This window comes from Lissotriton helveticus, chromosome 9, assembly GCF_964261635.1.
Source record: "Lissotriton helveticus chromosome 9, aLisHel1.1, whole genome shotgun sequence".
NCBI lineage: Eukaryota > Metazoa > Chordata > Amphibia > Caudata > Salamandridae > Lissotriton > Lissotriton helveticus.
The window spans coordinates 150895236-150923014 of NC_136070.1; the positions used below are offsets into that span (position 1 = coordinate 150895236).

Below are 27779 nucleotides of genomic sequence, written 5' to 3' on the forward strand. Positions count from 1 at the left end.
CCACAATAATCAAACTAAAGGAGGCTGGCTAACTGTAACAATTCCCCTGTAACCCCAACTAGACATGAAGGACATAATAATGCACATATGCCACAGTTAAAATTTAGAACATTTTTGGACAAACTGAAGCGACATTTGAGTAGATATCTTTTCAAAACAACCAGTGTCCCAACCCATTTTCTCTGCATTTCTACAAGCTCTCCTAGGCCTCTGGTGCCTTCATCTATTGCAGATACACTTCCTGCCACTAAATAGCATAGTTGTAGTAAGACCACCAACAATCAACAGTTAGCCTATACCTACCCGCCAATAAGTAAGGCATCAATGTTAACAGTTAGATCAATCAAAATGTATTTATTTATGTAGCAGGATTTATAAAGCGCATAGCTAGCCTGGGGCTTCCCATCGCTGATGTGAGAGATGGTACATGGAGAGTAAGAGATTATTAGTGGTACTAGTAAAAAAGCCATGTATTCAAGCTTTTTTCTAAAATTTGATTCCACTTCCAGGAATCTTAGATCACGAGGTAGCGAGTACCATAGTTAGGAGCCAGATGTGATAAAGATCTACCTCCCCATCTCGCTCTCTTGATTATAGTTGTTCTTAATAAATCGTTCAGACTGAGAGCTTAGAGATCTTTTAGGGAAATATGATGCCACTAAGTCACTGATTTTCTGGGGACCACTTTAATTTATGGCTTTGTGTGTAAGGCACGGTGCCGTAAATTTGATTCTAGCCTCAATCGGTAACAAGTGGAGCGCTTTCAGGTGCTTTCCAACTGGCTCCTGTATTGGCACCTTGCACAATAGCCTAGCTTCCGCTTTCTGCACCACTTGGAAGTTAATAACATATTTTGGGGGCCCTAAATAGAGGGAATTTCCATAATCAAGATGTAAGGTAACCAATGCATGTATTACTGTTCTCCTAAAGTGATTTGGCATCAGCTACAGAACCTTTCTGAGCATTCTTAGTAAACCAAAACATGACCCCGCTAGTTTCTTTGCTTGACCTCCATAGTCCATTCCCTTTCCATCTAGCATCCGAGGTTCTTAATTGAAGGACTTGGGGTTGGCAGATTACCCATACAACTTGGCCATCAGGACAGAGGCCTGGGAACTGTTTAATTTCCAAGGATCATCAGCTCTGCCTTGTCCCCGTTCAGCTTAAGAAAGCTCCTGGTCATCCACCCCACTGCGCCAGTTAATCGGATTCAGTATTTGATCCAGATTCAAACAAGACCACCAGCTTATGTTACAGATAATAAGCATTTTCTACGTGGCTCAGTTACACTTCCGAGCAGCACCTGCTAAAGGATTATCTAGGTTAGCCAGTCCGTATTTGTATTTTACGGTACTATTCACAAGTGACTTCATATCGAGCTATAGTTCCAAGTGTAGTAGGTACACGAGACAAGATCAGCCATACACCTATCCAAAATGTAATAAAAAGGTTGGTTTTTTTTAAAGACGTGACACAAAATACTGGCCTAAAGCTGCATTTTTGTTTTTAGTGAATGGGGGATTAATTACTAAGTGCAACTTCTCCCAGTATACTTTCTTCAGCGATATACAGAACACTTACCATTGCATCACACCCATTGACTGCTTAGACCACCATTTCATACGGTTATATATATATATATATATATAGCACTTGGCGCTGAAGAGGCAGAACACGCCGAAATGCATCCGCCATAGAGGGTGCGCCATGGAAAATGAGACACTCTGGCTTTTGCAGCACATTAAAGCGCTTGTTGAAGGATTCCCCTGTTGTGGCCTTTTCTCTTTCATTGAAGGAGTGGATGTGGATGTGGATGTGGATTTAAACGAGCGCGCTATCCAGTGTCGCGCGAAAAAGGCTCACGCTGCTTCAAGTGGCCCTGTGTTTACTGGATTCCGGTTTGCGGTTTGGTGTCTCTCCGGGGTACCGGTTTTCACAGGGTCCTCCCACTCAGCGGATGATGCAGTACGATGGTGCAGGTAGGATTTCCAAGCCTGCCCACGTCAAACGATTCGTTTGCAGAGGGGGATGCAGCGTTTGGGGACCCGAGGAAGCGCAGCTGCACTATAGTACTCTGGAGTTAAGGACAGTTTGCAGACTTTGTAACATTGCAATCCTTTCCCACCTCATTCCCGCATATACCTACCAGACTTTGCCACTGCATGCTGGGACTTGTAGGCGTTGTCGACAGGACAGACTACAGGAGGCACACACGCTGGGACAATATAGGCGTGGGAGGAGCTACGGTCTGCAAACGAGGAGAGGGTAGGTCATATAACCCTCAACTCACGCCCCCACACATGAGCACTTGCACCTGGCACTGAAGAGGCAGAACATGCCGAAATGCATTCGCCATAGAGGGTGCGCCATGGAAAATGAGAGACACTCTGGCTTGTGCAGCACATTAAAGCGCTTGTTGAAGGATTCCCCTGTTGTGGCCTTTTCTCTTTTATTGAAGGAGTGGATGTGGATATATATATATATATATAAAAACACAACCAAACTCACGGGGAGATTCTTCGACACACCTTTAATGCCACAGCATGCTTGTATAGCAGAGGAGCTCAGACATTATTATTAAAGTCCCATTAAAGTCCCATTTCGCCGTAGTGTTCCTGACGCGTTTCGAATGCTCCCGCCTTCTTCTTCATATATATATAGATCTACCTCAGATCCCAAATAAACCCCTCCAACAAACCCAAGCACTGGGCTAGGAACTTCAAACAAATCGCAATGACAGAACTGGAGACCAGGATCTGAGCCCAACTATAGCACCATCCCACCAACTCACACAGTTGATGACCTCCATGCCTCAACTCAGATCTTAACAACGAGAGGAGACAACTCAAACAGTCAGAAAGTTTATGGAGACAAAACCCCTCCACAGTGAACCTCTCACGCCTAAGAACGGCACAGCTTTCCTACAAGAAACACATCTTTAGAAAAAAAGCAACGTTCTTTCGCAACTAACTTGACCGCGCTAAGAACAGACCCAGAGAGCTCTTTTTTTTTTTTTTAAACGTAGTTTATTGATTTTCTTCTCCATTCATACAAGTATACATTTTGTCCATACTGTAACAGCAATTCAGCATTAATTTTAAGTCCCCCCCCTTGATCTAACTTTAATAGTTCGGTCATGGTCTGGCATCATACTTTATTACATTTTGTTATCCCCACCCCTACTACAATTAAATCTCCCCAACTCCCTTCTCACAGTAACTTGTCCCTCCCCAACTTTCGTCATCGCCACTTAGGGTAACAGTAATTCTATCTTTTAATCATGTTCAGGGGCCACTTTTTGACATTCCTCCAGATGTGTCTGGTTTGTTCCAGGGACACCCCTACTCATTGGGGGGCGTTACCCGGTCTTCGTGAGTCTCAGTCTCTCAATGCTTGCACCATAATCTCCCATGCTGTGGCCGTTTCTAATGCTTTATCATTGTTTAGCCTACGCGCTTGTTGATAGCGTAATGTACTTTCACTGCTTGCCCATTTTAATAACTCACTCCTCCATCTCCTGCTACTAGGCCCTACTACTGCCTTCCAGTGCTTAGTGATTTCTCTCTTCGCTAATATAAGGCCCATGTCTATAAATTTGCTTGTTATCTTGTTTTTGGACGTGTGGGGAAACCAATGTAGTACACTAGTGGCTATGTCAAATGTCAGCTGTCTGTCTGTGGTATCATTCAGCACTGCCCCCACCTCCTCCCAGTAAGTTCCGAGCACCGGACAGGACCAGAGCATGTGGTCTAGTTCCACTCCAGGTCGCGTGCATCTAGGACATGCTGCCTCATCCACCCTAAAATATTTGCATATTCTACCTGGAGTTGGAATCTAGCATTTCTAGTACCCTTCCAGGCCCTTTTCACTATTTGCGACCATACAGTGTCAGGAATTTATTTTCCTATATCCGCCTCCATTTCTCCTTTAGTGTCTCTAGGGGCGCTATCCCTTCGTAAAGCATTCTGATGTAAAGGCATGTGACTGCTTTAAACGTCCCAGCTGCCATCATAGTATATTGGCAGGCCATGGTTGTTTATACTCCGTTAGCCCTTCTCTCCAGTGAGCTTGTATCGCCGTCATCAATGCTGCATGTAAAAGGTACCCTCCTCTGGGAAGGTCGAATCTGTCTCTCAATGTCTGAAAGGGTAATAATGCGCCATCTTCATAAAGGTCTCCTAACATTTGGAGCCCCGCTTCCTCCCAAGTCTGCAATTGCGACCAATCTCCGCCATGTGGAAACGCCGTTGCCATGCCTAGTGGGATTTCTGGTGCATATGGGCGCAGGACTCCTGCTCTGCGCTCGGTTCCAGCATATCCGAAGTGTTTTTTCCTCCGTTACCAGCCTTTCGGGTCTATATTTTGTTGGAGTGCTATGTACGACAACACGTGTCGCGGTACCCCCTACCTCTTTGCTGTTCCGGGCCTCTAAATTCTCGCGCAATTTCTTGCGTGATCAGACCCAAAGAGCTCTTCAACATTATTAAACGGAAACCTACCCTTTCCCTACCCCCACACGAAACAATAGCCACCAATGAAAGCTGTGAAGAAATTGCCAACTTCTTCACTGATAAAGTTATAAAAATTGAACAATCCCTCTTCCAAATCACACATCCCTACCAACTTTCCTCTCTGCCTCACTCCGCCACATGACAGAAACGCCTCCTGATGTAACGAAGGACTATATGGCCTCTATAAAAACTAATTTCAATGTTGATCTTCAGGTGTCCCTACACTGTTCAGTCCTGAGGAGACCATACATCCTTTACGGGTCGAAACGTTGTCAACAATACAAAGAGGCAGACCACAAAACAACAGTTTCCAATGGTTCAAATTGTTGTTGACCAAATTGTATATATACTACACTGGAGACCCTCCCGGGCGAGTAGTGCGCTATACAAATGGTATGATTGATTGATTGATTGATTGATTGGACTAATTACACGGTTGCCTTTTCTTGCACGATACAAATGTAAAATAGAAACCGTTTTCTGTGTGTACCACAGTAATGTCATTAGAATAGCGTAGGTTCTATGGTATATTTCACTGGGACACTAACAACGCCTGTTTATTTATGTGTATAATTATGTATACTGGAATAAGTTTTTCTAAATATCTATATAAAGATTGTAATGAAATATCATACTAAATACGTGAGTAGAGAGTTTCTTTGTTTGACACCCAGCCCACCCCCCCCCACACCGCCATTGTGCGTTATTTCAATCAAGTCTTTCTGTATGATCCCGCAGGAGCCGTTTTCCTTCTTAATCACTCCCCTACATGGCAGCAACGCCTCCTGATGTAACGAAGGACTATATGGCCTCTATGAAAACTAATTTCAACTTTGATCTCTTTCAACTGAAAAACAAAGCAAATTGGTCTGAATTTGAACCCATAACTGAAAGTGAAGCTTTCAATATAATTGCGAAGTTGAAGCCCAGATCCCACACTTTGGATCCTATCCCAACCACAATAGTTCAAAACCTCAACCATATCATTGCCCCATTCTGGACTAAAATCATCAACTAATCTCCCTCTCCTCAAGCAGTGTTCCTGCCTGCCTCCAACTAGGCCAAATCACATCCATACTCAAAATACCAGGCGCCAACCCCAATAATCTCAATAACCTCAGACCTATCACTTACCTTCCCTTTCTAGTCAAAACATTGGAGAAATGCGCCCCACAACAACTAAACCAACACATTGAAGAATTCAACCTCCATGACACCTTCCAATCTGGATTCAGGAAAGGCTGTAGAGCTTAAACTACCATGCTCAATTTCTCGGATGATATTCGCAGATCCTTAGATGAAGGTGATGCTTGCCTCCTAATCCTACTTGACCTATCGGCGGCTTTTGATACCGTAAATCACCCAACATTACTTGAGACACTCAAGATGCGCCATGGGATCAATGGCATAGTCCTAAAATGGTTCACATCTTATCTACAACATTGTTTGCACAGATAAAAATCAAAAACAGTCTCTCAAAACCAGCACTGGTTCCTCATTGTGTACCCCAAGGCTCAACTCTATCCCCAGCCAATGGTGTGGAATTCCTATAGCCCGAAGCCCAGGACATATTGTTTGGGGTCAAGGGCAACAACTTTTCACGTGTATTTTATCCTTGGGACAAGTAGACCCAACCCCCTGTAGCACAAACCCTTTGGTTGCCAGTTTGCAGTACCAAATTATGGATCAGGGAAGGGCACTGTCTGCAGTTAAGGTGACATTTGTGTCCATATGTTAATGCTGTTCAAACTTGTATTTATGGTTCATTAATTGAAAGCCTTTACTATTAAGGTGAGCGCTCTAAGTAAAAGTTGTACGCTCCGACTGCACTACTGTACACACCTTTGCAAAGTTTATCAATATGAGGCTATGTATAATGCTTCCAGAATGCTCTATGATTTTATGCCAATATATACAGAAGCTTGAAAACAAGATTGATGATTCTTTGCTTTCAAAATAAAATGTTCATAAAAAACATGGAAGCAGAAAAAACATTTTGCTAAACTACTGTAAACTTACAGGTACCATTTCTTCGTAGCATCATTTAGTAACGTGTTGATGCATGCTAGTATTTCCCAAAAATATTCATAATGGAAAATCAGTGTAACCAGTTTCAATAAGATTATGGGAAACAAAAATAAACAAGCATTCGCAAAATCAGTAAGTCTGAAATTGGTAGTCAGCTTTTTCGTTTTGTCAATGTGACTTGTTTTGGCATGGTTTTTGTAAAATCTTATTGGTGTGGGAGCTACCAGGCCCTTGCCATTATAACAAACATTAGCAAAAGCAAAGAATTGTTTTTGGGTCTCAAAAAGCACACACTGACACATAGTTACTGGTACTGTACAAAACTACTTTGTGTGCAGATCTGCTCCTTGTGACAAAGTAGAATGTTGTCACTTACAGTGAAGCCAACCGATACAGAGAGCGAGAGGCAGAATTTTAATAAACACAAAAGGTTACTGTCAACGCCAGACCAAATTAGGGGTCCAATTATTAAAGAAAGTCTCAAAAGTGCACCCATGGTATATGTCCTTGCATTAAGTGCAGCTATACGGCTTTCGTGAAGTCCCAAGAATTTACAGAAGTAGGACAAGAAATAGTCTCCTAGAAAATATTTGTGAACTGCACACCAAAAGTCTTGTCTGTGCCTCAGAGCCAGAGAAAGGAAATCCATTTCCTCAGCTGGGAAAAGACAAAGTTAAAACCAAGGCTCGCATCTCAGCTGACTCTATAATCTGGATTTCATCGATTCACTCCTCGAATCAATCATTAAAGCTTTCTTCCTTGCAAAGTCCACTGTTGCACGAAAATATGCCAAATATCCCAAAGGACATATCAAATGATCTCACTCAAAAACGTAGTTTTGACTTTCCGTCCCAAACATCCACCCTGATTCCCAACGGAGCACTTCACCCTTTCCAGTAACAATGACTCACCTGAGGCGACAACCAAAGCAAATTCCCCCAATTTACCACTTGTAATTACTAATAATTCAAAAACTGAAACCAAAGACTGCATTTTAAATCAAGCGTCAAACAATAATTTCCAAAAAGATCAACTTAATTCATTCACCAATTCACCTCTGGTATTCAATTTTCACTCTGGAAATAATCACCCCTTAACGGGCCTTAAACAAGGGCCCTCTCAAATCAATTCAAAAATGCCTAAAGTTGAAGCACTTCTCGCAGCCACTAACCAAGCTTTGAATTCCATGGCTAACGCAGCCCACATGCATGCTGATAAACTTGACACTCATAACTATTCTCCATTTATTAGCAGACTCCATAACGGGTATAGACCTAAAACGGGACCAGTTAAATTTGCTGATACGAAGAGCCCAAAAAAACGTGGCTCAAAACTACACTCCCACAGTAAATCTAAATCAGGAAACACTTACAAAGACAATCCTATATTCAAATTATGCTCAAATCAGCTGTAACTGCGAGCCCTTAATCAAAAAACTTGAATCTCTGCCCGAAATAATGTCCACTTTAATAGAAGATTTGAGGACAACGTCTCAAACTAGACCACAGAAACCAAGCATTCTGACTCAATCTCAAATCCAAGGAACCTCTAGACCACCAAAATTAAGCTCTAACAATCAAGATCACCCTAATAACCACAACAATAATCCAAAGCTGGATCAACCACGACTTAATGCCATAACAAATCTCGATCATGATCAGTCTTCTTTGGTGGCTAAAGATCCCATTTCAGGCCCACAAGGAAACACTCTTTATCCCGATAACGTTACCGCCTCGCCCTCTCAATCACAGACCGCTGAAGACACGACTACACAACCCAACATCGAAGAAATACCACCTAATCCACCAAACCTTTCCACGTCCTCAACCAACACCAAACAAACTTTGAAGGAAGGAACCTCCTTGTCTAGGAAGAACAAGAAAAAACTGAAGAAATTAAACAAAGCAAGGAAAAAGGGCAACGCACTATTACAGTGGCTTGGAACAAATAAGAGGGATCCACCTACGAACTTGACTAAGCAGCTAGAAAAACCAGTCAACCTACGAAAAGAAAAAAGTGAAAACCTGAAAACACCTTCTATCCATACGCAGAAATCATTAGACCTAAAGGAAATTAAAACAACTAAAAACAGTAGCAATAATAAAAAATCTCATAGTGACCATCCTAGTCAAAATGATAATCCTACTAAACTCATTAATATAAGTCCCTCTGCCACCATTGGTGAAAAAAGCAAACTCTCCATCCAAGATCTAGGACTAATAACAAGAATCCAAACTTCAGAAAATCCACAGTCAAGAACAGAAGAAGAACAGCCCTACAACGAGGCCACTACAGAAGATGTTAGACCTGACAATAATACGTCTCTCGTTCAAAAATCGGCTACGGGAAAGAACTCGCCCACAAGTACCTGCTTCTTGACTTTAAAACCAATCACTCAAGAATTTTTGGAGAATCCACGTAACGGAAAGCCCTTGACGGATCCTCTAACCCACACCCCTAACCAGGTTCAATTACACAATCTGAACCCTAACAACCAAGAGCCTCGACCCACACAGCAACAATACAAAAAAATACTATTGTACCCGGAATATGAATCCCAGGGTCATTGGGACATTTTAAACAGAGGAAATATTCTAAAGCTATGCTTGCACCTTCCAGGCTTAGAAAGTCTTAAATCAGCGGACATCGAAACAGTCACTTTTATAGACCCCCTAAGGGGACAGAAAAACAAGTCAACTATGGTTACTTTCTACAATCCAAATCAGGCTGCAAGTCTAATGAAGAACGCAAAACAACTGAGTGAATGGGGCATTCAGGCTAGCCTTTATACAGTCACTAATTACCTGACCTTTCTAAAAAATACTTCCGAACCCACCGCGACTAATAATATCAGACCAGACTCAAACCAGGAAAGGACGTACCAGCAGTTACCTTCGACATTACGTGGCCAAAGACAGGAACCAAAAACAAAAACAGCTCCATGGATTGAGACCCCGCTTCAAGTTACAGCCACAACAGCAGGAGGACCACGTAAATGCGTATTCAAGCTGAATAAATCCCAGGATTGGTCTTGGCTCTCCCAGGCCTTGGGGTAGTGCACAGACAACTTCGCACGAAATCAATCCAAATTATGATGTAGCCCATTGCTTGAATATATGCTCCTGGAATACCTGGGGCCTAACAAAAGATAAAATCGGACGATTAACCAAAGACCTCCGGAGGACCCATGACATTTTTGCTATCCAAGAGACCTGGGCCCTGGAGGAAACCGTCTGGGCAGATTTTACCGTAATGGAATCCTTCGCTATTCCATCCACAGCTGGTGGCCATGCATCAGGGGGCGTGCTGATTGCTGTGAAGAATACATTGGTCGCAAAATTTGAAACACTTCATAATGGCGAGGGCGACTACATCTTCATTAGCATTGAGATCAAGAGCCACGATAAGGGAAAAACCAAGTTAAAAATCATCCTTGGCTGGGTCTACCTGCATCCTACAAAAACAAGACGAGAGTCCACTTTAAGCAATATGTTGCCTACAATAAACAATCTTGAAGCCCTATTCCCAAACGATCTGTGTCTCCTAATGGGCGACTTCAACTCTAATTTAATGAATACCGACTTCACCCAATCCCCTCAACTATCATCAGTAAACTAAATGTGGGCAATCCCAGAGATAAAATCCCAGTATCAACGGAGGGAAGCCGCTGGCACAAAACTAGCAACAAAACTAAACCAATCTGGCTTGTGCATTCTCAACGGAAGAATTGCCTCGGACCAACCAGCCGCATATACTCATATATCCCCTTCCCGTATGGCTACTCTAGACTATATATGGATATCACTTACCGCTTTCCACCGGGTATGCCAGCTCTCGATAATTCCATCCTCAGACAGCGACCATGCCATCTTAACATGCAAGCTTGCCCTTAGGCAGCTACATCGCCCGAACATTCTCCAGCTTGGAATGGAATCAAATCTTCAGAATGTAAAAAGACTGAGATGGTCCGAAGGAAATCGTGAAAAAATAGAAGCGGAAGTGGATAACCTTACGGCAGCATGGGCTTTGACTGTCATTAGCCATTCGCCAGCATCCCTTTGGGAAACTACAATGTCGAACTTCAGAGATAAATTAGCATTAAAACCAACAAATAGCCTTCCGAAGGACCTTCCGGCTTCGACTTCTCTGCTAGAACAAAAACAACTTATAATCTCCACTAAAAGCAGATTAAATAAGTTGCAACGTACCAACGCGAACAACAAAACTGAATTCAAATCACTGAAGAGTGTCATATCAGCTGCTAGAAAGGAATACAGGAAGGCTTGCTTCGTCCTAAAGAAACTGGAAGAAGAGCACCACTGAGCGACAGCCTTTGAGATCATAAAAACTAAGGCCAAAGAAAATGTTGGAACTGGGTTAACAAGGCCACCAAAGCTATTAAACCTCCCGCAGCAACCAACATCTCTCCAGATGATTGGGAGACATATGTTAAAAAACTTTATGCAGCACCGCATGCCCCGAATAGCAACAGCAGTAGCTCGGCCTTGCCCGACCAATTAACCCCCCAGGACGAAACAATTTCCTCCATCAAGTTAACAACAGACGACATCGCAGGAATAATAAAGAAAATGCGCCCAGGAGGTGCCCCTGGACCTAATGGAATCCCTACTCAAGTATTTAAAGCCTCCGCCCAGAAATGGGCCACGATACTGACCCCTCTCTACGAGGCCGCAATACTGGGTGGCCCTATTCCGGCCTCTTGGCAAGGATCACTCCTTGTGCCTTTCCATAAAAAGGGCTCGCGCTCCAATCCTGACAATTACAGAATGATAGCCTTACTTGATGTGGACGGGAAGGCATATGCTAGCGTCCTTTTAAAGGAACTTACAAAATGGGCTGAAAAAAACAACCTAATTCCTTTCACCCTGACGGGATTCCAAAGAGGTAGCCATATTGTATTGCGACTTATATAGCGCACGTATCACCCGAAGGTATCAAGGCGCTTGCTTAGGGAACCCGTCCTGGTATTCCCCTGTGAGATACCCCGGCAGGGTATCCACAAGGTGAAAGACAGGGATCCCGCCGCGAGGGGCCGTAGTGGAGATTAAGCAAGCTATTGCCCAGAGTCGCAGAGTGTGAGCCGAGTAGGCACCGGAGCGAGAATTGTCGAGTCCGTGGAATTTTTTTGAGCCAGAGACCCGCCGAGGCGGGGAATCGAACCCTGGTCCACGGCCGATCTCAGCTTCCGGGTCTGCCGCCTCTAACCACTGAGCCACGCTTCTCCACCATATTGAAGACAATTTGATTTGTATGGCCCACCTGATGGAAACCACACTAGCATCAAAAGGCAAATCGTTGTATCTAGGATTTATCGATTTTCGCAAAGCATTTGATAGTGTGAGTCGATCTAAATTGTGGGGAAAATTGACAAGATGGGGCATTCCACGGTCGCTATTGAATGCACTAATAGCCCTACACACAGACACCTGGGTTAAAATAAGAGTAACATTGAGATGGTCCACTTCTAACAAAATCCACACCAGCAGGGGTTTAAAACAAGGGTGCACCCTTGCACCATTACTCTTTAACTTGTACCTCGCGGACCTCCCAGAATGGTTATCCCGCTCTAGAGCTTTTCCACCTAGAATCGAACGAAGAAAAATTCAATCCCTGCAATATGCAGATGACACCATTCTCTTCTACCAAACCCAGAACCTCCAAAGACTGTTTGACTCCCTCGCCCAGTACTGTAGCACTAATATGCTTGAGATAAATGTTACTAAAACAAAAGCAATGGCAATATCTTCCATGAAAATAAAAAAGCCTGTGTGGTTTATTGAGGGGAAACCACTGGAGACTGTCATCGCATAGAAGTATCTGGGCGCCTGGATCGATCATAAAGGGCGTTCCTCTGTCCATACAACTGAGATGCAGGCAGTTGCTCATAGCCTGGAGGGGGCTTTCATAAGAACGAAGATCGCCCTGCACTCTCAGGACTTAGTACCACTGATAAAATTGATCACCGCAAAATTTCTCCCAACAATCTCCTTTGGAGCAATAATTTTTAAAGATAAAATGAATAATTGGCTAGATAGAGCGCAATCATCATGATACCGCAGGGTCTTTCGACTGCCCAACTCGACCTTCCACGCCCAAATTCGGAAAGAATTTTCTTTATCTTCCATGCGATGGATTATGAGCGCGAGGTATATCACCTACTGCCTAAAGGCGAAACAAGCTAGCTCCCCTACCTTAAAGAGCTGTATATGGTTAGTGCTTAGTAATCCCGAAAACCCATGGAATAAATACCTAACATTTTGTCTTACTTCTCTCGAAGCACCGGACATATGGTCAACCTCCTTGTCCATCGAGGCGAAATCGAAGCTTCTAAACAAACAAGCAAAAATCTGATCAAATGACCTTGACGCGCAACAGGTACTCCAGCTCTCCCATGGTTCCTGGGCCTCCAAGCTTTATGCCTCGAAAACGTTACCGCCCTATCTTGCATCTTCTATGAAAGCACATATAAAATTCAAACTAATGAGATTCCGTTTCGGTTTAATCCCACTGAAGGCATATAAGTTTGGGCAAGGATACAAGAAAGAAGCCACTACCCAATGCCGATTTTGCAAACAAGAAGAGGAAAATCTCACCCATATTTTGTGTATCTGTCATCGCCTACGAGCCCAATTTTCTGGTTGAGACCAATCTGGCTTCACCTTGGTATCAGGTCATGTCAAGAAGCACTAGACGTTTGTATGAGGGGGGACTCACCTCAGATGGCGACACGCTTTGTAAAGTTTATGACAGAAATTATCTCTTTGATATCACCTTCTGACCAAGTTTGAGCTATCCTCTCTTTGTGATATTTACTGACCTTTTAAAAGATTTGAATACCCCTTTTTTAAAACAGTCAATTTTGAATGTGTATATTGCAATGATTTTAATTAATTGTGCAAATAAAAATTTGTACTTACTTTTGGCATGAGCAAATATGCATGTGTAGATTTGCTCATGCAAATATCTGAGTGTTTGCAAATTCACGTTCCCTCAAACCACTTTTTTCCCAGCTCCGGAAGAAGGTTTAAGTCTGCCATTGTCAGGAGTAAATTTCCAACATTTCTCAGTATGGGAAAAGATTAGAGAAGAGTTGTTGAAAAGCATTAAAAAGTGCAAGTTAGTAGGTTTGCACAGACTCAAAAGGGCATTTTGATCCTGGAACTATTGCTTACCACTACCTTCAGCCCCAGTATGTAGAGCTGAGGAAATGTGGCAACATAAGGGTTTTGCAAAATTTAAACACTGCTATGGTATGAGCCCTGACAATCAGAGAGGCTATATCATTGCTCTTATATAATGATAGTGCTGCCATAATTTGCCGCTGCACTACATGGTACCCAAAGGCGGCAAGTGGATTTTGTTACAGGACAAGTAGATTTATAAAGCAACCTGCCCCATGGACAAGTAGATATTTTATTTTATTCCACACCCCTGCCAGCCCTTTTCAATCTCTTCATAGAACCTCTTCTGGTTATCCTGAACCAAGCAGGGGTCAAATATCCCCTAAATGCTGATGACACCCAACTCGATTACAAAATTAAAATCACCCAGTGACATCCTACATCTGAATACCACACTAATACACACTTGGCTTAATATCAATCACTTAAAGCTGAACACCAACAAAACTGAACTACTACTTTTCTACCCGAAAAACAACCTGTTACCAATCCAAGTCTGGCTCAAGAATTTGGACACTCTAAACTGTCCTCTAACACTGTCCAACACCGTTAAGTCCTTAGGTATCACCCTGGACAGAAACATGTCATTGTAAGACCACATCAACAACTCAGCCAAAGGAGCACTCTTCACACTAAAACAATTCAAGAAAATCCAACCTTTCATTCCCCTGAAGATTTTAAGACGGTAGTGCAATCACTAGTCCTCTCAGAACTGGATTATGGTAACGCCGGCATCACAGGAACTCTGAAAATTAACCTTGCCCCCTCACGTCCAGTTCTCAACATGGCCGCCCGGCTAATGACAGGGTGCAAACGGTTTGAGCACATCACACCGACCCACAAGAGCATCAATTGGCTCCCAATCGAAGGAAGAGGTTTCTACAAGACTGCTTGCCTCACCCACAAAGCCCTTCACACACATAACCCCAACTAACTGGAGAAAACTTTCGAAAGCTGTTAGAGCCAGATCTCTGAGGAGCTCCAACTAACTTCTTATAAATCCCAATCTGAAAAAAAAAATCCTCCCATACACATTCTCTCTCTCTGGAAATGCTCCCACAATATGGAACTCACTCCCTAGAGACCAGTCCTGCAACCTCTCATTTTCATGTTTCAAACATGACATTAAACACCTACTGCTCAACAAAACTTTAACACGCACCCTAATTGACGTTTGTTCCAAAGCTCACATGCACTCTGTTGCAGCGGTTAAATTAGTGTTTCAGCTGTCTACTATGCCTTGTACGTTTTTAGCTCAAGTGGTTCCTAGGTCTGCATACTGTAACGACCGCTGCGGCCAAACGATTCTCTTTGTCTGTATTTTTGCATGTACTTCAATATAATGATCTTACATTATATTTAAAGCGCTCTGATACCTTCTGGTCTAACTAGCGCTATCAAAAAACTTACCATAATAATACTTACATGTGTCTAATACATCCTTGGGCTCAAAGTCTAAGACCGAGGATGCTTGGGATTGCTCATTACTTTGAGCAATGTCTGCCACTGCTCACTAGAGGTGGTCCTGCTGCTTCCCACGAATTCAAGTCAGAGACAAGTTCTGAGACACTACCACGTGGGACCGCCAGCCCCATTTAACTCATGAAACTTCTCATGACGACAACCCTCCCCACAAAACAGGTGTCTCTGAGACAATCAGAGGCACATGATGTGGCATAAATGTGTGAAAACCGAGTATACCACCCGAACTGAGTCAGAATCATGCACTAGTAGAATCGCATATAAGGGTTTTTTAGTCCTGGTTTAGCAAAAGGTAAAATCCGCGAAACACCAACTACTGTGTCATCGTGGGGGAAAGCAGCAGCGACCGAGAAAGGGTGAACTATACACATCCAATCTAGAAATGTACAACTTGGGTGTCTTACATCATACATCAACTTAAGAGGCAAAACCTGGACAGCCAAATGAAGAAGCCAAAACTCAAAGTCATTAAGCAAATATATGTTAACTTTCAGGTTATTTGTAAAAGGGTGGCTTTTGGGTAGGCCAACATATTCAACTATTTTTTTCACAAACGCTTGTTTAAATTAATTTCAAATAGGTGCAGTTACACATTAATGACTCTGCGGAATTTTCAAATACAACAACCAATGGTTATTCCCGAGCTATGTTCAGCGAGTGGCCATAGAGTCGCTCAGACCTGCTCCTGTCCCCTTGGACGGCGTTTGAAAACGCCGGGAGGTAGCCCTGTCACCGACATAACCAAAAGCGGGCCGAGCCTTCTGCCAGAAGAATTTTTCACTCACCACAATCATGGAAGCGGGTCAGACACGGTGAAGTGGTCGGAGTTGCACCTTCCAGGCAACGGACTCCAACCATGCGTTCAGAGAGCTTAACCCACACCGATAGCACTGAATGTGGCCTAGGCCCAGGCGGGGAACAGCCGTGCAGTGGAAACGGAGGAGGCGTGGCACAGGAGATGACGCAACGTGAGGCACGAAGATGCCGGGTGACGCTCGGCAGCAGAGGGCGTCACTGATGCTGCTGAGGGGCGGATCCAGGCTTGGCTGCAGTGATGACGAGGGTATACAGTTCGGCAGCCTAACAGAGTCCTCTGCTTTCACTCAGCTCCAATTAGACTTAACTTTTTTTATTATTATTTATTTCATTTATTTAATGCGATTTTATATAGCGCGTACATTACCCGAAGGTGTCGGAGCGCTTTACAAAAGAACCAGTTGTGATACATAAGGATTTAGGATTGCATGAGTTACATAAAAGATACAAACAGGCTCCTCTGGCACGGGCATCTTTCCGCCTTGTATGTTTGGGTTTCATCTGGCGCTCTGGCATCGTGTTGATGTTCTATTTATTCACTTTTTCTTTTGAAAAATTCCCCGTTTTCTGTATCCAGTTGGTGTTCAGAACTCCCTCTTTGGCTGTCATTTATTCTTCGACCTAACGTTTGGCCAAATTTTGGCTATTTAAAACAAGCATTGGAAATGCTATAGGTCTCGCATTAGAAAAGTTGGAGCTATTGGTCTTGTAAATGTAATAATTTTTTAAGTTATGTTTATGTTTTTATAATAGCAAATGTATTAATTTTGTTATTGTAAATGCCAATATTTATAGAATTTGCAAATGTGACACCTATAGCATTATTAACCCCTTCGGTGCTCATGACGGAGCGGTTCCGTCATGAGCGTCGGTTGAGCTGTGCTCATGACGGAACCGTTCCGTCATGACCACACCCGTTTTTCAGAACGTTCAGCACAGCGCGAAAATTCGCGCCGCGCTGAACGGGTTAAAGCTACATGTTTAGTATTCCCCTGTCTTACATGTATTGATATGACAAATCTTAATGGCTTCTACATTTTATAAGTAATTATTAATTACATAATAATTTTTGTAATGTATAATGGCACTACATTTAAAAAAAAAAAATTGTGAGAAGATTATAAGATTAAAAGTGTAATATTATTTTTTTTGTACTTTTGTAATAAAGCTTTAAACATTGATACATTGCATTTTTGCTGAGAACTGGGTAGAGTGAGGGTGTGAGGGTGGTAGAGTGAGGGAGGTAAAGTGAGGGTGGTAGAGTGGTATAGTGAGGGCGGTAGAGTGGTATAGTGAGGGCGGTAGAGTGGTATAGTGAGGGCGATAGATAGAGTGAGGGCAATAGATAGATAGAGTGAGGGTGATAGATAGACAGTGTAATTATGTGGTGTGTAATTATGAGGCACAGTGGTATTAGGAGTGTATGTTGCGTTGAGCGCAGTGTAAATATGTAGCATATAAATATGTGGCACAGAGTGGTATTTGGAGTGTATGTTGCATTGAGTGTAGGGTATTTATGTGGCGTGTAATTATGTGACACTGACTGGTATTTGGCGTGTATGTTGTATTGAGTGCAGTGTCAGTGAAATTGCTCTCCCACCCTCGCAGCTCCACCATTAAGTGAGGTGCCCCTGCCCCTGCACTCTTGAGTGTTGGTGATCAAGGCCCTCCTCCACCCGCAGGTTTCCCTGCGCCTCATCCCTGGTGGTCCAGTGGACCTCTGTCTCCTTTCTCTCACTCTGCTCCTTCACTCGGTTTTCTACTCTTTCTATCTTTCACCTTTCTGCATCTCTGCTCTTTTGTGCCTTATTTCTGCCCATTTTCCCTTTCTCTCCCTCTGCTTCTTCACTCGTTTTCTCTCGTTTTTCTACCCTTTCTATCTTTCACCTTTCTGCACCTCTGCTCTTTTGTGCCTTATTTCTGCCCATTTTCCCTTTCTCTCCCTCTGCTCCGTCACTCGTTTTTCTACCCTTTCCATCTTTCACCTTTCTTCTCTTTTCTGCATCTCTGCTCTTTTGTGCCTTATTTCTGCTTATTTTCCCTTTTTCTTTATCCCTTCTTTCCTCCCTTTACCTTTCCCCGCTGCTGCTGCCCCCGCGGCCCCTCCCCCCCCCCCAGCGCGACCAGCCCAATCCAGCTCCCCTCCCCGCTCCCGCCTCCCAGCTGTCCAGCCCTCCCCCACCCCTACTTAATGGTGGCCACTGCGCGGCCGCGGGCTGCGGGCGCGCCACTGGTGCACCGAAGGCGCGTCAAAGGCAAGCACGTCTGCGACCCGTCCGCGACCAGCACCAGGAACCCTGGAACTCCGCCCGCCAACGCTACGACCCAGCAGCACTCCACGCACTCAACCCAGGCTGCAACAACAACTGCAAGCTAGCATCACCAGCCGACACCCATGGACCCTTCAGCTGTCACTGCTGCCGGCACACCTGCAGCACCACCAAGAACACGGATCCAGCACAACCCGCCCACAAGAACACAACCGAACCGAAGACCCTGCAATGCATCCTCCTCAACGTCCGATCCCTCCACAAACACGCCACAGAAATCTGGGACCTACTTGACAGCACCACCCCGGACGTAGCATTCTTCACCGAAACCTGGACCAACACCACCTCGGGACCGGACATCGCCATCGCCATCCCCCAAGGATACAAGATCTCCAGGAAGGATCGCCCCACCCACCCAGGAGGAGGAATCGCCATCGTCCACAAATCCAGCCTCCGCCTGAGCACACTCCCTGACGAGTCCACAGAACTGATGGAACACCTTCACTTCAAGATACTGGCCAGCCCCACCGCCGCCCTCCGGGGAACCCTCATCTACCGACCCCCTGGACCCCGCGGACCCTTCGCCAACTCCATCACGGACATTATCTCCCCGCAGGCCATCGCATCCACCAACTACACCCTGCTGGGAGACCTCAACTTCCACCTCGACAATCAACTGGACCCCAACACCACATGCCTCCTGGACAACCTCCACAATATTGGACTCCGCCAGATCGTGACCGAGCCCACGCACTCAGCAGGACACACCCTCGACCCCCTCTTCACTACAGGAAACTCCATCACCTTCAGCCACACCACCGAACTCCCATGGACCGACCATCGTTGCGTCCACTTCACCTTCAGAACACCCACCATCCACAGACACCAGCACCTGCTTCCACAAAGAAACTGGACCAAAATCACCGACGACCAGCTCACCTCCTCACTCAACAACTCCACCCCAACCATCGCGGAAAACGACGACCCCAACACCGCAGCCCGAACCCTGCATAGATGGATCTCGGACAGCACCAACACCATAGCCCCCCTCAAGAAAAACAACAATACCCTTGCCAAGAAAGCCAGATGGTTTACCACCGAACTTCGAGAATCCAGGCGCACATGCCGCCACCTCGAAAAGGCCTGGAGAAACACCAAATCCACAGAAGCCCACAACAACTTCAGAGCCTCCACCAACGCCCACCATCAACTCATCAGAGAAACAAGGAAAAAAGCGATTGAAGACAGAATCTAAACCCACGCACACAACAGCAAGGAACTCTTCAGGATCATCAAGGAGTTCGCCTAACCCACCAGCGAGTCTACCGACATCCCTCCCTCACAAGACCTCTGCGACAAACTCAGCACCTTTTTCCACCACAAAATCAAGAGCATCTACGACAACTTCGACAAAGACAACCAACACACTGAACCCTCACCAACCACCCCCGACACCCGGAAACCAGCGATTGATGAGTGGACAGCCCTCACCACCGAAGACACACTGAAGACAATGAAGTCAATCCACTCAGGGGCCCCCACGGACCCCTGCCCCCACCACATCTTCAACAGAGCCGCCGACACCATCGCACCCATGCTCCGCCACACCATCAACCGCTCCCTGGCGACTGCCTCGTTCCCCGACGACTGGAAACACGCCGAGGTGAACCCCCTCCTGAAGAAACCCTCAGCGGACCCCACCGACCTAAAAAACTACAGACCCATCTCCCTGCTCCCGTTCCCAGCGAAAGTCATCGAGAAAGCCATCAACAGCCAACTCGCCACATTCATTGAAGAACACAACATCCTCGACTCCTCCCAATCCGGTTTCAGAAAAAACCACAGTACGGAAACCGCCCTCCTCGCCGCAACAGACGACATCCGCACCCTACTGGACAAAGGAGAAACAGTAGAGAAACATCCTCCTCGACCTATCAGCGGCGTTCGACACAGTCTCCCACCGCACCCTAGTACGCAGACTCTATGACGCAGGAATCCAGGACAAGGCCCTCGACTGGATCTGCTCCTTCCTCTCCGGCAGGGCGCAGCGGGTCAGACTCGTCCCTTTCCTCTCGGACCCCACACCTACCACCTGCGGAGTCCCCCAGGGCTCCTCCCTCAGCCCGACGCTCTTCAACGTCTACATGGCTCCACTTGCCCCCATCGTCAGAACCTACGGACTCAACATCGTGTCATACACAGACGACACCCAGCTCATCCTCTCCCTATCCAACGAGCCCAACACCGCCAGACGCAACTTTCGAGAAGGCATGGAAGCCGTCGCCAAATGGATGAAAAACAGCTGCCTACAACTAAACACCGATTCACAAAAGGGGGTGGTGATGGACAGAGCATCTGAATTAAGCAGAACACTCATACCCAGTCAAAAGATCAGGGCTTGATCCATCACCGTTTTTTAGCTTGTTTCCTTTTCAGTAAAGAATTGGCTTGGTAGTTTGGTCTGCCCTGATCCCATGATGCACTGGGCCAGGGTCAGACTAATTTGCATGTAGCCAGGTTCTGAACTGGGATGGTGCAGTGAGCTAAAAAACGGTGATGGATCAAGCCCTGATCTTTTGACTGGGTGGGAGTGTTCTGCTTAATTCAGATACTCTGTCCATCACCACCCCCTTTTGAATCGTTTTGGCCACCACAAGTGTGAAAGGGTATGCTCAGATGTGAGTCCCTTGCTCACTGCACCATCAGGATTCAAGCAAGCCGGGCCGAAGACGGCTGTAATGCCAGAAACCGTCCCCGGAAGCTTGTTTCCTTTCCAGTAAAGAATTGGCTTGGTAGTTTGGTCTGCCCTGTTCCCATGATGCACTGGGCCAGGGTCAGACTAATTTGCATGTAGCCAGGTTCTGAACTGGGATGGTGCAGTGAGCTAAAAAACGGTGATGAATCAAGCCCTGATCTTTTGACTGGGTAGGAGTGTTCTGCTTAATTCAGATACTCTGTCCATCACCACCCCCTTTTGAATCCTACAACTAAACACCAACAAAACAGAAGTACTCATCATGGGCCCAAACCCCGACGCCTGGAGCGACACCTGGTGGCGCACCGCCCTCGGAAACCCGCCAACCCCCACGGACCATGCATGCAACCTGGGAATCATCCTGGACTCCGAGCTCAAAATGGACCGCCAGATCAACTCTGTCTCATCTTCCTGATTCCACACCCTCCGCCTCCTTCGTAAGACCTTCAAATGGATCCCCCTCGAACACCGAAAGACAGTCACTCACGCCCTGGTCACCAGCAGACTCGACTACGGCAACGCACTCTACGCCGGAATAAACAAAAACCTCATCCGCAAGCTACAGAACATCCAGAACGCCGCCGCAAGACTGGTCCTCAACCTGACAAAACACTGCCACATCTCTCAGCACCTGCGCACACTCCACTGGCTCCCCGTCGAGGCGAGAATCACCTTTAAGATGCTCACCCACGCACACAAGGCCCTCCACGGCACCGGACCAGCATACCTGAACAGCCGACTCAAATTCCACGCACCCCAAAGGACCCTACGATCAGCCCAGCTCTCCTACGCCATGGTCCCCCGCACCAGAAAGACCAGATCGGGAGGCCGCTCCTTCTCCTTCCTCGCTGCCAAAGCATGGAACGCCCTTCCGCTCCACCTCAGACAGACAACAATGCTCCCCATCTTCGCAAGAAACCTCAAAACCTGGCTCTTCGACAGACCCCCTCCATGATGGAATGGAACCTGCACCCCCCCCACCCCTAGCGCCTAGAGACCCTTACGGGTGAGTACTCGCGCCTGATTGATTGATTGATTGTGTAATTATGTGGTGTGTAACTATGTGGTAGTGAGTGGTATTTTGAGTGTATGTTGCGTTGAGCGCAGTGTAAATACGTAGCATAAAATGTTGTTGCACTGAGTGGGTGTTGTAGTGTATGTTGCATTGAGTGCAGTGTAATTATGTGGCGTGTAATTATGTGGCACTGAGTGCTATTTGGAGGGTATTTTGCGTTGAGCGCAGTGTAATTATGTAGCATTTAATTATGTGGCACTGAGTGGTATTATGAGGAGTGTATGCTGTATTCAGTAGAGTGTAATTGTGGGGCGTCTAATTATGTGGCACGGAGTGTTATTGTTTGGAGTGTATGTTGCATTGTAATTATGTAGCATATAATTATGTGGTATTGTGTGGAGTGTGTGTTGCATTTAGTAGAGTGTAATTATGTGGTGTGTAATTATGTGGAACTGAGTGGTATTCGGAGTGTATGTTGCGTTGAGCGCAGTGTAATTATGTAGCATATAATTATGTGGCACTGAGTGGTATTGTGTGGAGTGTATGTTGTATTCAGTAGAGTGTAATTGTGTGGCATGTAATTATGTGGCTCTGAGTGGTATTGTTTGGAGTGTATGTTGCATTAAGTGCAGTGTAATTATGTAGCATATAATTATGTGGCACTGAGTGTGTGAGGGTGCAGTGTGTGTGAGGGTGTAGTATGTGTGAGGGTGCAGGGTGTGTGAGGGTGCAGTGTGGGCACAGTGTGTGAGAGCGCAGTGTGTGTGGCCTAAAGTAGTGTGAGGGTGCAGCGTGTGTGGGCTAAAGTAGTGAGAGGGCGCAGTGTGTGTGTGTGGCCTAAAGTAGTGTGAGGGCGCAGTGTGAGTGGCCTAAAGTAGTGTGTGCGCTCAGTGTGTGTGTCATAAAGTACTGTGAGTACGAGTGAGGACGAGTTCCAAGCCTGGTAGAGGAATGTTGGCTCGGTCATATTCCACAGCAGCCGCCCCAGCCAGGCTGGTGGTATGACACCAGCAGATGCAATATTTAGCAATCAGACAGTGTCAGAGAGGAAACGGACAGTCTGGCTGCGAGTAGAAAGCGGCAGAGGCATGGAGTGGGAAATCAACACTGGAGGAGACAGAAGCCCGTGAAGAAATCACACATGAGATGGAGGAGCAGAAATCCGGAGGAAGAAAGCTTGAGAAAGTTGAAGGATGGAAGGATAGGGAGAAAGATGCAGATAAAGTCAGTGAGGAAGGAAACGATGGGGAGAACGGAATGGACCTAGAGCAAGAAATATGGAGTTAAAAACAGAGAGGAGGCTAAGAGCGCGTGGCTAACTTGAGAACATCTAAGCGGCCGAAAGGGGATAAAGGAGGTGCGAGTGCACGCCGAGGTGAAGGACTGTGCGAGAAGGGAGGGGGAAATGCCAGCAGCAGAGGAGCCTGCAGGCTGTTTAAGGCAGATGGTGTCTGCGCGCAATGGACTGGGCGAGAAGGGAGGGGGAAATGCCAGCAGCAGAGGAGCCTGCAAAAGCGTCAATTACAACCAGTCCCTAAGCCAGTTACAATAAAATAGCTTTTATACACGCTGTGTCTTCTTTAGCAAACAGCCTGCAATTAAAATATACACGCATTAAAAGGCAAACATACGCATAGGAGGGACATAACAAGATAGTGCATAAACATGTAGGAAATATAAGTAAGCTTGTGCGGAAACGCGAATTATAAGCAGTTAACCCAAAAAATGTGGGCACATTCAACAGCTACAGGGAAGCTGACTGTAACTGTCACGCTTCACAGGGAGAATAACGGTTTTGTAGAAATTAACAGTATAATATGCAGACGCTGTGAGTCGAACATGGTTCAACAGATGTGTTCATTACGCCACATCCTTGTGTTTTAGTATAATTGCGTAGCGTTGTGTTAAGGGCCTATGCTTTGTTTTTGTACGGTTCGCTTACAGAGAGGCATTATGTACCCCTAAGGTTATGTGCAGTGCGCCACAATGATGCAGTGCATCAGGTGTTAGTGTGGAAAGATGGGCTCACTGCACATTGTCATGTCTGCTTGATAAGTTGAAAATATCTTTTCATTCATTAGACAAACAAGACAATTTTCGGTGCCATTGTTTTTTAAACTATAGAGTTTTACACGCCACACTTGAGGCATGCTGGGATTTGTGGTTTTCTTTACTTGTTGATGTGCTTCTGGGAGCGAGAATAGCACATATATAGTCCTAGCATGAGCCTCCATGTGCATCTGGTAGCACTGGATTCTGCTAATGAACAGGACACCAGCGCTTCCTTGGATGCTGACATTTAAAGCTGTCTGTTTCTGCTGCTGCTGGAAGGCTTGCCAAACAAGCTCTCGGCTTTGCGGAGGGGGAGCGGATTCTTTTGAAGTCTGATGCAGAGGCTCAGAGAAATGGTGTGCGATGTGTCCAGAGAGTATTCCCCACAGATCACAGATGGGGGGCACTTACTCTCCCCCTTCTGACGGCCATCCTGATCTCAATATGAAATAAAAAAACACATCACCATTTGCTATCGCATACCAACTCAGTACTTGATTCCTCATCACCAACTGGCCAGGTATATGATGCAGGGAAGGGCCTGTGAAATCTTACTGGTAACTGAAGGGCACAGATACACGCCATAACGGCCTGCATAATGAACACTTAAGCATTAGGCTATATTGGTCCCTGTAACCTCACTACCAATGTCACAGAAGGTAGATAAAGCGCCACACAAATGTGCTCCGAAACTGCACATGCAACTCGTGTCCTCAGAGCGGCCCCGGAAACATATGACACGCTATACATAAATCCCCAATTACGATCCAAAGACACCATTATGCAGCAGGAGCCTGACTCTATCCAATGGAGATGCACTGTGTGAGTGTGTATAGTGGCATTTGGACCTCCCACAGTCTAAACATCACATGAACAGTATTTGAAGTTTTTACCAAAAATTGTGCCAATTCCAGTTAAGGGACACTATCTGAAGTCAAAATACAACACAGTGCTCTTCGAAAAAAGCCTGCAACAAGCGGACAGCCTATTTAAAACATTTGGAAACAAATACGAACTCTGAAAGTAAAAAATAAATAAAAAAAGGTGTGCCACGGAAAGGACAAGTTGGATAAACCAGCCAGCGCTGTGTTATCTTCAAGAAAGAAGCCTTCATCCAGGATGAATGAGGAATTGGACAGGGCAATTTATTTGACAAAACCAGAGTGTGTGGATAAAGGGATACAAGAAGGAATGGAGCATGACTGTCATGTCAAAGTCAGTGAGGCAAGCACTACTTCACTTAAAGAACAGGCCTTATACACAATGAATGCTTCAGTTCGAGTATGGGCAGTGACGTTCAACTTTATGTGATTCTGCGTAAACCACTTAATCTACCCGTGCCTAAAAAAATGAATATGTCCGCCTGTAATGCAACAGGTGCTCAATGTACAGCAAGCTGATACCTTAAGGTCGAGTTCACGCTAAATAAAACTGCCAGCAAAAAAAAATAGATCTCTGCAAGTACATAGTTTAATTGCTCACGTCTTGTGATTCAGTTAAGTTAATGTTACGCAAACAGACATGGAGACTTCGGCACGCTATTGCAACATCGTTAAACTACATGCTTGGGCGCTGAGCAATTGAATCTTTGTAAGTCCTGTGAGAAGCAGAATTATTTTTACTGGGCAGTGCTTTGGTTACTAAACTGTGTGTGTTAGAAATACAGCACACCATTTGCAGGACAGCTAGGAGTATGACAGCGGAGGGAAGGCAACACGTTAAAAAAAGTGAAAGTACGGCCGGCCGGCCGTGATTAATTAGGGGAGGAGAAAAGCGCATGCTGGGGGAAGCTTTGGGAGGGAGGCTGGTGGCTTTGATGCAGCAAGGGGCGGAGCGGATCCCTTTGAAGAGCTGCTGGAGGCACCAAGCTGGGGAACAGATGGCTGGCTTTGATGTGCACGCGCGTTTTATGTTAATTGCGCATTGAGCTTGCTTTTCACGGGCACTGCATGAAATCGCCAGTTTGGATAAGCTCTGGATAAGCCCCTATATTCTTGCAAGCTCAATGCGCAAGCGCATTGACAGGCGAGACCTAAAAAAACATCTAACAAGTGCTCGGTGCAGCATTTTCGCATTCCTCGTTTTCAGTTCAGTTGTTTTGGAGGACTGCATTGCCCCGTGGCTGAATGATCGTGTCAGGCTGTACAAATGCTGCAAACGAAGTAGGGACAGTTTTAGTAATGCGCTCACAGGATGGACGCCAGGAGTCCTAGATCCATCACCCCAAAGAGACCCGCTGAATCTGGCAGCGTGAGAAAAGTTAAAGACAATGCAGCAGATGGGCACAATTTTATATTGAAATGGGAAAAGCTAAATGACATTGGCTTCAACGCAGCGAACAAAATTGTAAATTTAAAAATCAGTACACTTACCAAAGATAATAAGCTGGAGACAGAGAGCAACAGTGCTATTGCTGAAAATCCACCTACAAACAACCAGGAGCTTGAAATGTTCTGCACTGAACTCCTTGATACTTTTGAAAATATGTCAAAACTGCAGTTGAAAATGGAAAGGTTAACTTCAACATTTAAAGGGGTTTGCAATCTTGAATCATACCATCATGGTGAAGACCAGAACACAACCCCTCTCTTTCATACTTGGCCTACCATACATTTCTATGATGTTTCTCTAAAGCTCTCTGACATGTACAAGATAGAACTGGAGCTTAAACAAACGATTGTTCAAGAGATTGCGCATACTGGTGACCAGGACCTCCTGATGGTTTACTTATCTGCTTGGTTGTACGAACCTTACATTGACAATAACACCAAACTGCCACTGGAAAGCATGCTACTGGAAACAGGACACCGGCCTCTATAACATCTTTACAAAATCACAAATTGTGAAATGGTTTTATTCCTATTAATTGTAGTACAATTAGAAACACAGTTTGAATAATATCTCAGTCTACCGTGCAATGGAATGATACTTTTTATATTAACTTAACATTTTTTATAAACCATTTTCAAATCTTTTGAAATACAAATGTGTTTTCCTAAAAAAATAATTTTAAAAAAAAAGATACAAACAGGAAAACAAATTGCAAATGTACAAGTTGTAAAGTCACACAGGGAAGAGATACAAATAGAAAAAATTGCAAATGTACTAATTGTAAAGTCACTCAAGGAAGAGCTACAAATGGATAAACTCTTAAGAATCACATAGGAATGGTAGTGAGTACAAAGGTCTACTACATATACTAGTGGTTAGAGTTATCTCTATATACATTTTTATACAAATACTAGATTTTCTCAGAATTCCATTTTACCAGCGATTCAGCTTGGACAAGTATATATCACATATTTAGAGAGTGAAAAGAGAAATATATATATTTTTTTAATTTAAAATAAAAAGGGGTAGAGAGCGGTATGTGGGGGAGAAGAGTTGGAGGCTGAGATTGGTGAGAGGAGAGAGGGGGACCTGTGAGGGAGAAAGAGATTGATGGAGCAAGGGGGAGAAACCCAATTTTGTGTACCCCTTGTGAAGTCATACTTCAATAACAATAAAATGAACTAATGAAATGACGTGTGGAACTAATCAATCTAGAGTAAAAATTGCACCTACACAGGTACACGTGGGAATTAACTTTGCTTATGTTGCAATTATAATTAACTAACTATGTGATTTTGTCGTGTCCTAAACTAATAA

The 27779-nt window shown here is 45.0% G+C and overlaps 1 protein-coding gene and 1 pseudogene across 1 annotated transcript in view; one reads left to right on the forward strand and one right to left on the reverse strand.

Moving 5' to 3' along the window:
• The window catches only part of PRPF39 (pre-mRNA processing factor 39), a 464264-nt gene extending 448081 nt beyond the window's left edge, over nucleotides 1–16183 (reverse strand). Inside the window, exon 1 of the mRNA XM_078659680.1 lies at nucleotides 16009–16183. The gene's annotated coding sequence lies outside the window, so the exon portion shown is untranslated. The remainder of the gene's footprint in view (nucleotides 1–16008) is intronic.
• Nucleotides 16184–26186: 10003 nt separating this feature from the next.
• Nucleotides 26187–27117, forward strand: LOC144782670 (cyclin-dependent kinase 2-interacting protein pseudogene; annotated as a pseudogene).
• The last annotated feature ends 662 nt before the right edge of the window (nucleotides 27118–27779 follow it).